Source organism: Lissotriton helveticus, chromosome 2_1 (genome assembly GCF_964261635.1).
Source record: "Lissotriton helveticus chromosome 2_1, aLisHel1.1, whole genome shotgun sequence".
NCBI lineage: Eukaryota > Metazoa > Chordata > Amphibia > Caudata > Salamandridae > Lissotriton > Lissotriton helveticus.
In genome coordinates, this window is record NC_136059.1 from 872,063,185 (window position 1) to 872,076,618 (window position 13,434).

General features: G+C 45.0%; 1 protein-coding gene across 1 annotated transcript in view; it reads left to right on the top strand.

Moving 5' to 3' along the window:
* The window catches only part of MEGF10 (multiple EGF like domains 10), a 293,827-nt gene that overhangs the window by 57,523 nt on the left and 222,870 nt on the right, over positions 1 to 13,434 (top strand). The gene's annotated exons all lie outside the window — the stretch shown is intronic.

Below are 13,434 nucleotides of genomic sequence, written 5' to 3' on the forward strand. Positions count from 1 at the left end.
AGGAACTAGGTTTTGGGAACCTCTTTACTGACCCTGCAACAATTGTAGCCCAGAATAAATCGCAAGTAGGGAACATTTTTCTTGAGCGGAAAACCCTACGCAGAGCTGAGGCGGAAGGGTGTAAAAAGACAGTGAGGGCACACAACCTAGTGAAGAGCGTGGAAGGTATGGAACCATACTTGTACCTCATACATAACGCACAGGATAGGTTCTTGATGTGCCGATTCAGGCTGCACCTACTCCCATTTATGTTGGCATTACCAGCAGGATTCGCTACATCAATTGAACAGAAGGGGCCCTGCGGCTGCGACAATAGGTCTCCGCAAGATTCCCTTCATTTTGTTTTACTTTGTCCCTTTTATACAATGCCCAGACGCAGATTCCTTGTAAACCTGTTAAAAAAAATCAAATTGACCCATGCTAGGGAGGCATTGGTATTTCTACAGAAAGCCTCGGACCCCTTAACATTATGTAGTATTATGAATTTTATAAAGGTAGCAGTCCGTTTAAGACACACTAGGGGAGAAGAATGAAATGTCCCACATTTTATGTCTTTTAAGTGTCATACTCTGTTTTATCATCTGCATTGCTTGTATTTTATGCTATGTTTACATTCTGCACAAAGGATCTTGGAATGTTTAATAACTTTTTATTATGTATATATGTGTGTGCTTTTATGGTGATTTTTAATCAACGAATAAAGATTCTTTGAATTGAATTGAAATTGAGTTTTATCCATTTTGGGTAACAGTAACAAGAGTTATGGAATGGAATGCAGCTGCTTCAGAAGTGAGACTGAGTGTCATGTGGGAGACATTTGGTCTCCTAATGCTTGGCATCTTCAAGAACAAAGCAGAAGTGGGCAACAATGCACCAGCATTACTTTGCGCTGGTCGTTGACTGATACAAAACATTGGCCTCCTTACAATTGCAGCTGCAGTTTGACATTTTCCATTTGTTTCTTTAGAGTACGGAACATACCCCAGTTTGGTAGTGGGATCATTATCTCTTTAACAAAGGTAAAGGATATTGTGGCCCACAAGAAAATCTGGAATTGTCATGAAGTTTGTGGTGCCTGCATCTTTGTGCGCATCTTCACAGCGATGTAAATCATTTGAACACCTGCCCCTTAAAATGTACGTTTTTTCGGACTATATAGTAGCTTTGTGAGCCTGATTACGAATTGTGAGGAATTCTACGTGTAGAGTTCCTGCAATCACAAGTTAGACCCCTTGGAATAGGGACTAAGCGTATGGACCTGGATGTACCAGGCAGCATTCAGCATTGTAGTCCCAATTCAGGAGAGTTTTATGTAGACATTTACCACTTGCTGTGAGTGGATAGCAAATGTCTGCAAGGACTCACATGCAGGTTGGGACGATGAGACGGGACGAGGGCCAGGTGGATGGAGGGGGTTAGGAGCGCATGTTAACTGACAGGCCCCCGTGCCTAGGCAGAAAAATTGTTACTTTTTCCAACTGGAAAAAATTGCAAAATCATGGTGGGGAACATCACATTACTGAAAATTGCGCAAAACGTCGGAAAGATGCTCTGCACTTCTTATAATCGGTGCCTATGTGTTTCCTTTCACAAGTACTTTGCTGTTAAATATTGGAAAAGTTTAGTTTTAAGGTTAAAACATTTTGTGGTGATGAGCCTCTTGGAAGAAACACTTTCTGCTGGGTACGTGTATATTCTAATCTGAGAGAGGGCATCAGTGGAGAATCTCTCTGATAGGCACCTCTTTTGAATTGAGTAGCATCTTGAGATGAAGACAATGCTGGGTTCAGGCTGAGACACATTTAGGGAATCATCTCAATAGACCCAGTTGGGGACGATTTGCAAAATGTGCCCCATTGCCTTGGGAAGTAAAAGTCAACAAAATGTCCATTTGACTAGGCTGCCAAAAAACCCTCCATCACTCTACACAAAAAAGATTTCATGTTTGCTCATTCACAGCACTCTATAGTGGCATCCAATTGGGCAATCTGAATTTTCACAGTGAATAGTAAGGAGCTAAATTTTGCATGCAATGAGTCTGAATTGTGGTTATTTGCATTATCTTTGGTTATGCTGAAAAAATAAAACCTGGTTTGGCACTCGAGGATCGTCAGTGAATACGTGTCAATGAGACGGCATTTGCTTAAAATGTGAATCTTGGTGTCAGCATCTAACAGAGATAGTAGTCGAGCTCCAGAATCGTTTCAGTCGGACAAATAAGAAGTTGATGTCCTGTAAACACATATTAGGTAGATACCTAACAGTTCTTGCCAGTCTACTGTTCGAAATCTAGTTCTCAGCTCTTCTCTGACAGCTTTAATTTTTCCTTCTTTCTCCACCTTACTGTTTTCCTGTGTGGCTGCAACTCTTTATCACTGGTCTATGCCTGTGGATGGAGACCTAGCAACTGCCAGCCGCTTTCACCTTAACTAAGCAACTTACACCCTGAGGTTCATCTGTTTATTCTGTTGAGCCTCTAAACGTGTCTGTCTCGCAGAATGCCGGCACCTTTCTTTTTCTAGTGGCATCCATTATCTGCCAGGAAGTAGCCCTCTGTGTAAATGCAGCCATCATGGCGGCCAGGATTCGGTTACTTTGGACAGCTCACCCTCTATAGGGTTTCCGCTTTCTGCATTGTTGAATGGCTGTCTCTGCTACCTCTTAGAGATTGAGTTGTTTGTCTCACCGCTCCTCGCTTATGTCACAGACGACCTTACTTGGTTCTGTGTTGGCCTCCGCAGAGGCCGGCGGGACGGTGAAGGGTGTGCAGCACTGTCCTCACTCCTGTTTACGTGCGAGGGTTTGAGCTGATTGTTGACTCAGCGTCTTCATAGGGTTTCTTATTTGAGAAGGTTGTTTGGGAATGGATGACCAAGTGCAGCTCTACGACCTTCAATTTAGTCTTTTGCGGCAAGAATAATGACAAGCTACAGCTCAAGGGGAAAAAAAGCCATCTACTCTGCAAACACAAAACCACACACCAGCCTATAAAAGCACATTCTACCCAAAGGAGGCTGTACTTATGTATCACATAACCCTGTGATGTAAACCATTCTCTCTGCGCTGGTACACAGCTCCAGTGCAGCCTCCTTTGCTTGGTAGCTTGTGTCATGAGGTAGTGTAGGAGGCGACTGATCACTGTCCGCGGTCTGTCACCACGGTTGGTTGTGCATTGGTGGCACCCACTAACTGCTGCAGCAGGTGCTTTTGAGAAACAGTGCCATTAGCCGGCTGCTGGCACTACCCTTCACCTCGCTCTTTATATTTACCTACTACATTATTAGCAAAGATGTTTAAAGTGGTGTAATAAATCAGAGGGACATTTTGTTGTGATCCACGATAAATGCACAGCAAGGTGGAAGGACAGTGCTTGATCGGTTTTTGCGTCCCCCATGTGTTATCTTTTCTCCTCACTGGAAGCGAGATTTTGCTTCTGTTTCAAAATGGTTTCCCTTACTCGGTTTTTATCTCAAAGCGCTTGACTTTTGGTTCCCATCCCAGTCCTAGAACCCACTCGATGACTTGAGGGTGCTTTCCTGACCAGAGGGAAAATGACCCAGCAGCTCGAGCTGGACTGTCCCATTTTGGAGAGGGCCAGCAGTGACGGGCATTTTGTTGGCCCCTGTTGACAATGATACAGACGTGCCACAAGCTGATGAAATCGAACGTGCCTAGATGATTGGCACCGATTCAAGCACTTGAACCAATTGTCAGCTATTCTGTAGCATGTTGCTACCGTTCTGTGGTCCTGGGCAATCCTTGTCCATTTTGCTGTAAGCATGGGCTTACTGTGTGTGACTGGAGGAGTGAGTAAGTGTTGCCTGGCCTGGCAGCGATGCATTGGTTCTTCTGCATTGGGGTCAGATGGCTGCCAGATTGGTGCTGTGCATAGCGCAGCAATGCATACCCCTGCCAGGGCGGGCCCTGGTCTTGGTTGTTTCTTGGACTCCTTCTTCACATGAACCACGCTTGTACTGAACCAGGTTGCAGTTCTTCATCGATCCTTCTCTTGTACTGTGCAAGCGCCTGCTTCATGAGTACTGGTGTGGTACAGGGCCAGACTGGCAACCAAAAGCTGCCCTGGCAATTTGGTCGGACCAGCCCTGGGAGGAGGAGGTGGGACTGGATGCGAGTGCAAGTGTGAAGCATTGCTGCTTTTGTTACTGGGAGCCGATATTGCAGCACCCCTACAAAACCAGCCCCCACCTGCAAAGCTAGCCCCCACCCCTTCAGCCATCCGAGGGAACCCCGATGCCCGGCAGGGCTAGTCCATCCCTGGAGTGGTATGGTTCCGACAACCCTGGGTACCAATCCTTCATTACCTGCTGTTGGGAATTCCATAACTGTGACACATCCAGAGCTCAAAGGAGCACAAAATCTCGATATTTTAGCTCACAGCCGCCTGTCATGTGATGTTCCTTGTCCGATAATTTATTGTTGATCAATGTTGTTTAACACACTGCTCAGCAGTCACACTCATATATGGGGTAGACCAATGTTTCCTTCCGTTTTTCTTTGCTCACGTAGCTCTGGCACGCAAAGGAACATGCATGCAGGAACTGGTACTGCAGACATTTCTAAATCAATAACTGATTTAATGAATTAACTTTCTTATTCTTTCATGTATGGATTCTCAAGACCTCAATAATCAAACCATCAATCACCACGCTCTAGCATTGATCCATTCCTTAATCCGCCTAACTTGATACTACTCATTAATCTATGCATTCGTTCATCCATTCTTCATAACTCATTCACTTATCCACCCATTTAAATCTTACTCTTTCATTCGTCTTTTCATTTGTTCTCACCCATCCATCCTTCCGTTATTTATACGGCTTCCTAAGTATGCGTGCAGTCGTTCACTCAGCAGTCTTCACACATCCACTCATTTACCTATTGTGTCTCGCACAATTATCTCTTCATCAACTCATGCACCCATTAACCTTCCCATTGCCACTCTTAATGCATTTATCCCTCCACCCAACCCTAAAGTTTTACTCTCTCTCTCACATACACAGCCACATATATATTCCTGTGTAGCGGTACTTATATAGCTCAGACCTAGCTAGGAAGCAACAGAGCACTGTACATTACTTGGGGGAATGGGAGATTATCTACAGGGCCGTGCACGTCAAGTGGTCATTACACAAATGCAATTCATACATAACAATTCACATTTCTAAGCATATGGAGATGAAATCGTCTGCCCAGCATCATACGATGTTGAGTCAAATGTTGAGCTGGGATTTGCACCTCTATTCTCAGGTTCTATAGTCAGCAGCTCTAGCTCTTAGGCCACATCTCTTAGTGTGCACAAGTGTATGCGCAGACTCACACACTCTGTCATGCTACATTAAACAAAGATTTCCATTCACTTTTAAAGAGAAAGCCTGTATCAGCTGTGTGACTGCTTGTTCTAGTTATCACGATAGGCTCCACCTATGCTGACCTGAGTGATGAAAACCCAGGCTAACTCACTGGGGACGGTTTTGAATGTACCCATTTCCTACCTTTATGTAAAGTGCATCACAGGCTTACTGTATTCAGGGTTATTTAGCACACAGTGGGACTGTATTCTGGCTTCCATAGTGGAAGCCACCCCAGGATAAAACTACAGTGATTTTATTTTTTTTAGAAAGCATTTTATTGAATTTCAAAAGTAACTTCTAACAAGCAAACATCCCAGAAGGTGTCCCCCCCCCTCTTTCCAGGAACACATGACAACCCAGTAAGCACAATCCATCCAAACGCTCCCTGTGGTTTCAGTTCAAAGTTCATTGGCACCCCTGTACAGATCAGTGGCCGGCCGCCTCATCCCTCAAAGGCTGGTGTTCTCTGTAGACCACCCGGTGTGTCCCATCTACTGATCCCCCATAGTGCCTCAGCCCATGTCTTCGTCCGGGGGCCGCCACACTCCCCAGATCTTCTCAAACATTGTGGGACAGCCCCGGTCCTTATAGATGTGTTCCTCCGCTCTCAGACACCAATCTATGTTGCGGTCCCAATCCTCCACTCCCGGTGCCCCTGCACTCTACCATTTTTGGATCACATCCTGTCTACAGTGAGGGGGTATTTGCCATACCATGTTGGCATGCAGGACCTATCTGCACTTTTGTTTGGAGTCAGACATCCATAATGTTAGTCTCTTTTCGCAAGAAATATAAATATAACTAATGTACCTGATGAGTTTTATATCTGTATGGAGAGGTTTTTTTTAAACATTTTCCAGCCCAGTACTGCCCCTGGACAAGAAAAATTCCAATGAATGTGGTGTCAGAAGAAGACCCACCCTACATATGGTAGATCTCCAGATGTCTTGAAAGCGGTTATTTGCATTACAGAGGGGTTTCTCTACTGCTGAGCTGGCGGTGGCTTTCCTGTTGGAGAAATCACCAACCTCTGAGGTGGTCTGATGGGACCCCTGCCAGTTCATGACGGATGTCTCATTACCGCCCACCTCCAAGCCAGATTTGCTGTTTTTAATTTCATTTGAGCCTTCACACCTCATTCGCTGGTGTGTAGCATCCTGGACTGATTTGACACCATGGGATAATCTCACAACCTGTGGGGCTGTCCATGCAAAATTTAGAGGGAGAGAATTAAAAAATAAAGCAGAATGAAGCCTGTCAAGGTGACCTCTGTACTCGTGCAGTGTGGAGCCGCATCAACCCATGCTCCGCTGAGGGCTCTTTCCTGCTTCTTTACGCCCGCCCTTGCGAAGGTGAAGCCGACTCACCTGTCTATGACATCTCACGTGTAAGCCCCAAGAATGTCCTAAAGGGAGGAGTGCACATGGTTTCTGTAGTGCTACCATGGCAACACAACTGGTAGACACTGGGAAATCCAAATACTGCTTGCACCCCAGAAGGTGATAGCACCCTCTGACAGTCCACGAGGAAACCCAGAGCAAACAACTAGTAACAACATTAACACTAACACACCAGAAATTTACACTTAAAAAACAAATCAGTTAAAAATGTATAGAATCTGGGAGATACTATACATTTCTAACTGATTTGTTTGTTAAGTGTACATTTCTGGTGTGGTGACATTAAAGATAATTCCGACCTGCGTTTCGGAGCCTTCTTCTAGGGGAATTGTTATTTTTTGTTGATAGACTGATGCACTTCTTCGATAGGGTAAGGCTGTAAGGCAGATTCTTTTAGAGAATGAGTGCCCGTCAGGAAAGGTCTTCAGATTAGTGTTGCTGATTCTGGAGGACCGTTAATGTATAGAAGGTTTGATAGTTTTTCCGTCGAGTATGTCTCTCATGGCGGTAACGTCTATCCGGATCCAGCAGAAACCACAACAAACAAAAAAAATAGCAATATACCTACCAACTACGTCTACGAAGGACTTGAACCGATACAGAACCCTTTGAAGCAGTATTTTACTTCAAACTCAGAATAACGTCCATTTCCAAAATCCAGGGCCAAGAAGAGTTTCAAATTTCCATTACTCGCTGTCCTCTATAGACTCAGGAATCTGTGGCTCGATTCCCTAGAAAAAGGCGCTGGAATAGCGCCGAAACGCGCGTCGGAATTATCTTTAATCTCGCCACACTCTCTAAAATACGACTATATATATGCACTGTTTGAATAATGTATTTTTAAATGTATGTTGCATATTATGATTGAATACCATGTGTACTGTATTTTGTGATACAAATATTTGGTAAAAATCTTTTTTTTAAAGAACTTTTTTTTAAAAACAATAAATCTATAAACTTTTTATATAGTTATGTTTGCTTGGCATTGTATTTACTAGGCCTTCGTATGACATACTTATGTATTATTTAGACTGTCTAGGGAGATACCTACATATCATAGTCCATGATAACTTCATTCATATCCTAACAAGCTCCTGTTCTGTATCGCTCTATAAACCCAACGACAGTCCATACGGACAACTAAGAGTTGCTGTTATTTAAATGTAAAATGTAATGCCGCTTCTGCTTAACAGTAACGAAATTGGAAGCTGGACTAACAGGGCTTCATTAAATACATGTGTTAGGATGACTAATCATCCAAAAGGTGAAGATGTATTTCAGGGAAAATATCGATTTTGGAAAAGGTGATGGACAGAGTTTCTGAATGATGCAGAATACTCTTACCAAGTCAATAGATCATGGGTTTAATCCATCACTGTTTTTTAGCTCACTGCACCATCCCAGCTCAGAACCTGGCTATATGCAAATTAGTCTGTTCCTGTCCCAGTGCATGATGGGAACAGGGCAAACCAAACTACCAAGCCAATTCTTATACTGGGAAGGAAACAAGCTTCCGGGGACCGGTTTCTGGCATCACAGCCTTCTTCGGCCCGGCTTGCTTGAATCCTGATGGTGCAATGAGCAAGGGACTCACGTCTGAGTATACCCTCCCACACATAGTGTGGATAAAATCGATTTTGGAAAAGGTGATGGACAGAGTTTCTGAATGATGCAGAATACTCTTACCAAGTCAATAGATCATGGGTTTAATCCATCACTGTTTTTTAGCTCACTGCACCATCCCAGCTCAGAACCTGGCTATATGCAAATTAGTCTGTTCCTGTCCCAGTGCATGATGGGAACAGGGCAAACCAAACTACCAAGCCAATTCTTATACTGGGAAGGAAACAAGCTTCCGGGGACCGGTTTCTGGCATCACAGCCTTCTTCGGCCCGGCTTGCTTGAATCCTGATGGTGCAATGAGCAAGAGACTCACGTCTGAGTATACCCTCCCACACATAGTGTGGATAAAATCGATTTTGGAAAAGGTGATGGACAGAGTTTCTGAATGATGCAGAATACTCTTACCAAGTCAATAGATCATGGGTTTAATCCATCACTGTTTTTTAGCTCACTGCACCATCCCAGCTCAGAACCTGGCTATATGCAAATTAGTCTGTTCCTGTCCCAGTGCATGATGGGAACAGGGCAAACCAAACTACCAAGCCAATTCTTATACTGGGAAGGAAACAAGCTTCCGGGGACCGGTTTCTGGCATCACAGCCTTCTTCGGCCCGGCTTGCTTGAATCCTGATGGTGCAATGAGCAAGGGACTCACGTCTGAGTATACCCTCCCACACATAGTGTGGATAAAATCGATTTTGGAAAAGGTGATGGACAGAGTTTCTGAATGATGCAGAATACTCTTACCAAGTCAATAGATCATGGGTTTAATCCATCACTGTTTTTTAGCTCACTGCACCATCCCAGCTCAGAACCTGGCTATATGCAAATTAGTCTGTTCCTGTCCCAGTGCATGATGGGAACAGGGCAAACCAAACTACCAAGCCAATTCTTATACTGGGAAGGAAACAAGCTTCCGGGGACCGGTTTCTGGCATCACAGCCTTCTTCGGCCCGGCTTGCTTGAATCCTGATGGTGCAATGAGCAAGGGACTCACGTCTGAGTATACCCTCCCACACATAGTGTGGATAAAATCGATTTTGGAAAAGGTGATGGACAGAGTTTCTGAATGATGCAGAATACTCTTACCAAGTCAATAGATCATGGGTTTAATCCATCACTGTTTTTTAGCTCACTGCACCATCCCAGCTCAGAACCTGGCTATATGCAAATTAGTCTGTTCCTGTCCCAGTGCATGATGGGAACAGGGCAAACCAAACTACCAAGCCAATTCTTATACTGGGAAGGAAACAAGCTTCCGGGGACCGGTTTCTGGCATCACAGCCTTCTTCGGCCCGGCTTGCTTGAATCCTGATGGTGCAATGAGCAAGGGACTCACGTCTGAGTATACCCTCCCACACATAGTGTGGATAAAATCGATTTTGGAAAAGGTGATGGACAGAGTTTCTGAATGATGCAGAATACTCTTACCAAGTCAATAGATCATGGGTTTAATCCATCACTGTTTTTTAGCTCACTGCACCATCCCAGCTCAGAACCTGGCTATATGCAAATTAGTCTGTTCCTGTCCCAGTGCATGATGGGAACAGGGCAAACCAAACTACCAAGCCAATTCTTATACTGGGAAGGAAACAAGCTTCCGGGGACCGGTTTCTGGCATCACAGCCTTCTTCGGCCCGGCTTGCTTGAATCCTGATGGTGCAATGAGCAAGGGACTCACGTCTGAGTATACCCTCCCACACATAGTGTGGATAAAATCGATTTTGGAAAAGGTGATGGACAGAGTTTCTGAATGATGCAGAATACTCTTACCAAGTCAATAGATCATGGGTTTAATCCATCACTGTTTTTTAGCTCACTGCACCATCCCAGCTCAGAACCTGGCTATATGCAAATTAGTCTGTTCCTGTCCCAGTGCATGATGGGAACAGGGCAAACCAAACTACCAAGCCAATTCTTATACTGGGAAGGAAACAAGCTTCCGGGGACCGGTTTCTGGCATCACAGCCTTCTTCGGCCCGGCTTGCTTGAATCCTGATGGTGCAATGAGCAAGGGACTCACGTCTGAGTATACCCTCCCACACATAGTGTGGATAAAATCGATTTTGGAAAAGGTGATGGACAGAGTTTCTGAATGATGCAGAATACTCTTACCAAGTCAATAGATCATGGGTTTAATCCATCACTGTTTTTTAGCTCACTGCACCATCCCAGCTCAGAACCTGGCTATATGCAAATTAGTCTGTTCCTGTCCCAGTGCATGATGGGAACAGGGCAAACCAAACTACCAAGCCAATTCTTATACTGGGAAGGAAACAAGCTTCCGGGGACCGGTTTCTGGCATCACAGCCTTCTTCGGCCCGGCTTGCTTGAATCCTGATGGTGCAATGAGCAAGGGACTCACGTCTGAGTATACCCTCCCACACATAGTGTGGATAAAATCGATTTTGGAAAAGGTGATGGACAGAGTTTCTGAATGATGCAGAATACTCTTACCAAGTCAATAGATCATGGGTTTAATCCATCACTGTTTTTTAGCTCACTGCACCATCCCAGCTCAGAACCTGGCTATATGCAAATTAGTCTGTTCCTGTCCCAGTGCATGATGGGAACAGGGCAAACCAAACTACCAAGCCAATTCTTATACTGGGAAGGAAACAAGCTTCCGGGGACCGGTTTCTGGCATCACAGCCTTCTTCGGCCCGGCTTGCTTGAATCCTGATGGTGCAATGAGCAAGGGACTCACGTCTGAGTATACCCTCCCACACATAGTGTGGATAAAATCGATTTTGGAAAAGGTGATGGACAGAGTTTCTGAATGATGCAGAATACTCTTACCAAGTCAATAGATCATGGGTTTAATCCATCACTGTTTTTTAGCTCACTGCACCATCCCAGCTCAGAACCTGGCTATATGCAAATTAGTCTGTTCCTGTCCCAGTGCATGATGGGAACAGGGCAAACCAAACTACCAAGCCAATTCTTATACTGGGAAGGAAACAAGCTTCCGGGGACCGGTTTCTGGCATCACAGCCTTCTTCGGCCCGGCTTGCTTGAATCCTGATGGTGCAATGAGCAAGGGACTCACGTCTGAGTATACCCTCCCACACATAGTGTGGATAAAATCGATTTTGGAAAAGGTGATGGACAGAGTTTCTGAATGATGCAGAATACTCTTACCAAGTCAATAGATCATGGGTTTAATCCATCACTGTTTTTTAGCTCACTGCACCATCCCAGCTCAGAACCTGGCTATATGCAAATTAGTCTGTTCCTGTCCCAGTGCATGATGGGAACAGGGCAAACCAAACTACCAAGCCAATTCTTATACTGGGAAGGAAACAAGCTTCCGGGGACCGGTTTCTGGCATCACAGCCTTCTTCGGCCCGGCTTGCTTGAATCCTGATGGTGCAATGAGCAAGGGACTCACGTCTGAGTATACCCTCCCACACATAGTGTGGATAAAATCGATTTTGGAAAAGGTGATGGACAGAGTTTCTGAATGATGCAGAATACTCTTACCAAGTCAATAGATCATGGGTTTAATCCATCACTGTTTTTTAGCTCACTGCACCATCCCAGCTCAGAACCTGGCTATATGCAAATTAGTCTGTTCCTGTCCCAGTGCATGATGGGAACAGGGCAAACCAAACTACCAAGCCAATTCTTATACTGGGAAGGAAACAAGCTTCCGGGGACCGGTTTCTGGCATCACAGCCTTCTTCGGCCCGGCTTGCTTGAATCCTGATGGTGCAATGAGCAAGGGACTCACGTCTGAGTATACCCTCCCACACATAGTGTGGATAAAATCGATTTTGGAAAAGGTGATGGACAGAGTTTCTGAATGATGCAGAATACTCTTACCAAGTCAATAGATCATGGGTTTAATCCATCACTGTTTTTTAGCTCACTGCACCATCCCAGCTCAGAACCTGGCTATATGCAAATTAGTCTGTTCCTGTCCCAGTGCATGATGGGAACAGGGCAAACCAAACTACCAAGCCAATTCTTATACTGGGAAGGAAACAAGCTTCCGGGGACCGGTTTCTGGCATCACAGCCTTCTTCGGCCCGGCTTGCTTGAATCCTGATGGTGCAATGAGCAAGGGACTCACGTCTGAGTATACCCTCCCACACATAGTGTGGATAAAATCGATTTTGGAAAAGGTGATGGACAGAGTTTCTGAATGATGCAGAATACTCTTACCAAGTCAATAGATCATGGGTTTAATCCATCACTGTTTTTTAGCTCACTGCACCATCCCAGCTCAGAACCTGGCTATATGCAAATTAGTCTGTTCCTGTCCCAGTGCATGATGGGAACAGGGCAAACCAAACTACCAAGCCAATTCTTATACTGGGAAGGAAACAAGCTTCCGGGGACCGGTTTCTGGCATCACAGCCTTCTTCGGCCCGGCTTGCTTGAATCCTGATGGTGCAATGAGCAAGGGACTCACGTCTGAGTATACCCTCCCACACATAGTGTGGATAAAATCGATTTTGGAAAAGGTGATGGACCATCCCAGGTTCTGAGCTGGGATGGTGCAGTGAGCTAAAAAACGGTGATGGATTAAAACCATGATCTCTTGACTTGGTAAGAGTATTCTGCATCATTCAGAAACTCTGTCCATCACCACCCCCTTTTTCAAAATCGGTTTTATCCACACTATGTGTGGGAGGGTATACTCAGACGTGAGTCCCTTGCTCATTGCACCATCAGGATTCAAGCAAACCGGGCCGAAGAAGGCTGTGATGCCAGAAACCGGTCCCCGGGAGCTTGTTTCCTTCCCAGTATAAGAATTGGCTTGGTAGTTTGGTTTGCCCTGTTCCCATCATGCACTGGGACAGGAACAGACTAATTTGCATATAGCCAGGTTCTGAGCTGGGATGGTGCAGTGAGCTAAAAAACGGTGATGGATTAAAACCATGATCTCTTGACTTGGTAAGAGTATTCTGCATCATTCAGAAACTCTGTCCATCACCACCCCCTTTTTCAAAATCGGTTTTATCCACACTATGTGTGGGAGGGTATACTCAGACGTGAGTCCCTTGCTCATTGCACCATCAGGATTCAAGCAA